The following is a 3,585-nucleotide window of genomic DNA, read 5'->3' as shown; positions in this document are numbered from 1 at the left end:
ATGCCATTTAACGTTGGTCACTGAATGTAGACGCATGAGGTATGACTTCAAGCGTCACGCACAGATGGTGAATACACGTTTCCCCAGGGAGTGGTTCAGAGCACCGGCTGAGGCTCTCGCTCTGAACTGCGCTGTGCAGGAGGAGCGGGCTTGCGTCTCTTCTCTGCGCGGATGGTGAGCTGGGGGATATTTCACCCCTAAGGAACCTGAAGTTAAGCCAAAGAATGTCGACTGAGCTGGAAACACCGCTCAAGCCTTTGGAACATCCTGGCTATGTTCCTGTAGGAAAATAAGTATTTTAGTGGAGCAACCCTTACGCTAGGCCAAAGGAGAGGATTAAAGGCTTTTGCTGCCTAAAATAATCATTGAAATGTCATTTTAAGGGTGGGACTTCAGATGAGATATGTCTGCATTTCTTTTCTTAACAGGACAAAAATTTTGAGTCTGTTCGCAGAATTAGGAAGAGCACAGGAATTCCGAGGAGTTTCATGGTGGAGGTGAACGATCCCAATACAAAGGGTGCTATGCTGACAAGCTCTGGAAAATATGCGATACCAATTATTAATGCGTAAGTATGGAATTAAGTGGACTGACCAAAAAGTGAACGAGAGAAACCAGGCGTGAATGTCTGGGTGGCAATGCAACCAAGTTGGCCAGCGCCTGTAATGACAGGGGAGGAAGCATTGTCGTTGTATCTTCCCCTTAAAATCTGTGATACTTTCTGATACTAAAATAGGGTGGTCCTACTGTTCATGCCCCTGGAAGTTGGTTAAGCTTGTGGCATGCTAAGAATCTGTGTTTCTGCAAAACTTTTCAGCAGTGTGTACAGTGGAGGCCTTCTCTTTGAAAGCTCGTTTTGCTTCCGTTTCATGTTTCAAAGGCTTCTTGCAAAATTTAACAAACAGCTGTTGGACTGAGATTGCCTCCCCCTCAGACTTTTACCAAAGCCCATGTGTGAAACAGACTGAAGCTTTCCTGTTGCTATAAAGGAACAGGAAAAGACTACTGTGTGCCGACAAGGGCGGCGGTTTTAAAATGCCCTCAGTAGCACTTCTGTCTCTCTGTCGTGGATCTCCGTTGGTAGCAGCTGTAACACAGACTTCTTCCATTTAGAAAATGTAATTACTCGGAGACTAACTTGACCCTGAGCCTGCAATTTACATTTACCCTCGGGCAAAGGAGAGGTGGGATTCATTTCACCTGATTTCTAGCTGTCAAAAAACTATTTTTCTAGTCCGAGCTAATTTCTGAGTTGATCCAATGAATGGGAGAGTTCTGCAGAAGGAAAATTGTTCCCCCTCCCTCTTCTAGCGCTGTGGCTATAGAAAAGTGCATTAAGCTAAATGCCTCCGTTTTGGAAGGCTAATGTGGAGTGAGAAGACTCCCATCATCTATTATCTTCCTTTGATAAAAGCCAAAGCTTGGAGAAGTTTTCCTGGACCCATCTTTAACTTTTTTCTTTTCCCTTCCCCGCCCCCCCTCCAGGGAAGCTTACGCTAGAGGAAAGAAGGAAAAGCCTCCCTTTTTACCAGAGGAGCCCTCCTCCTCCCCAGACGATCCTATTCCAGATGAGTTGTTATGTCTCATTTGTAAAGATCTAATGACTGATGCAGCTGTTATTCCCTGCTGTGGAAACAGTTATTGTGACGAATGTAAGTGTTACTCCCACGTTTGTTGCTTCAAAACATCACATCCCATCTTCTGGAAGCAGAAATAGGAGATAACGGAATTGCTTTGTTACCACTTCTATTTAATACTTCAGTGTACCCTGAATGGGAAAGGACTCTTCTCGTATATATAAAAAAAAAAACAAAACAAACCCAAGCAGAAAGCTTTTTTCCCTTTTGGCGTATCTAGTTAAATCCTCTTTACATGCGGAAGGACGAGCAGGAGAAGAGTGCGTAATTGTGCAGGTGATGACAGTATTAGATACCGAATGCATTTAGTTTGCCCACAGCCCTTTCTCTCATACAAAATATGTAGCCAACTCTGGTGACTTACTGTGGTCTGCAACAAAGGGATAGTTAGGCATTTAATCCATGTTCTTCTCCGCGGGAGAGCTGGTTAAAACCTTCAGAACTCAAACCTGCCACGGCTTTTTTGAGATTTTTATTCTTTAACCTTGAGGTTGGTGACTTCTCGCTGCAGTAGACAGTGGAAAAAAGACTAGTCGAAGCATCAAGACACAGCCTACTCTACCTCTTCAAATGTTGCAGTACTGAAATATCAAAACTGTAGAGTTATTTGCTGCATACTAGAGATTTTTTACACCACTGAACCCTTATAGCTTCATGCTCTCCATTCAAGACCATATTCGCCCATTAATCATACATGTGTTTTTATAATGGATTGGCACCCCCAACGTGTCCTTAGTTTGGCTAAAAACTCTTTTGATGATTCTAACTATACGCAGGTATTCGAACAGCATTACTGGAGTCTGAGGAACACACATGCCCAACGTGTCATCAGACAGAGGTTTCTCCCGACGCTTTAATTGCCAACAAGTTCCTACGCCAGGTAACATGATGACTTTTACGTAAACTGTTTGTAGGAAAAGTCTCTTTGTAAAAAGCTGAAAGGGAAGAAAATATGAACCAGGACAATACCTCCTTAAGCAAGGCTAAATCGAAGAAGGCTAAATTTACTCTTCGGATACATTCTCTGTCGTTACAGAAGCCTACAACTCTTTAGAGGCAATATCTGGCAAATTCAGGTCACACTTTTGTTTAACGTGATTGCCTCGCTTTCAAGTTCGGTGTTACCACTGAAGTACCTTAAGTACAGAGTGACCAGTCATTAATATCCGTGTGTGGTGTGATGTGTTCATATAGCTGTATGTTGATTGATTTTAGGATGGATAGCATTTACAGGAATACACAAGTAGTTTTACTCTGTGGAGGCTTTTGTTCGTATAGCTACTGAAGTTTCGTATGACCTTTGCGTAAATGTTTTCCCGCCTCTAGGCTGTGAACAACTTCAGAAATGGAACTGGCTACACAAAAAGGCTCCGTGAGCAGGTTCAGCAGAAGCAGCAGCAGCCGCCACCGCCACCGCCACCACCTCCACCACCACTCGTGGCTGTTACCCCTCCTGCTGCTCTGGTGACGGCCCCTGAACTTTCTGAATCTTCCTCTCTGTCAATGAGCAGTTTGGTGGAAGAGAAGGTCAGTTTTATTTCAACATATGCAGTGATTCTTGTATTTCAGTAGAGCTTGTTTCCCAACTGTTTGCATTTCTTCACAAGGGCTGTCAGGTTCCTGTACTGAGGCAACCAGCATTCCCAAGTCTTCTGGGCCCCCCAGGACAATCAACACCCACAACCGGTAAGTAACTAGAACTTTAGAATGTCTTTAAAAAAATTATCTTCAGATAAACCGAATGGGATTTTTTTCTTGTTCCTCTCCCCACTCCAAAAGGTCACCCAGTGAGAGCCAGTACGATTCGCTCAGCAGGTGGCAGACCCGGCTGGGAACTGTAAGTATTCTACAGAAATTCAATGTATCACTGCTTGTAACCTGTTAAATGAGGCCATAACACGTAACCTGTACAACAGCTGGGTGATAATGAAATAAGTACGCACAGATA

Source organism: Aptenodytes patagonicus, unplaced genomic scaffold (assembly GCF_965638725.1).
Source record: "Aptenodytes patagonicus unplaced genomic scaffold, bAptPat1.pri.cur scaffold_61, whole genome shotgun sequence".
In the NCBI taxonomy this organism is placed as follows: domain Eukaryota; kingdom Metazoa; phylum Chordata; class Aves; order Sphenisciformes; family Spheniscidae; genus Aptenodytes; species Aptenodytes patagonicus.
The sequence above is the reverse complement of the archived record's forward strand: the minus strand, read 5'-3'. Positions refer to the sequence as shown.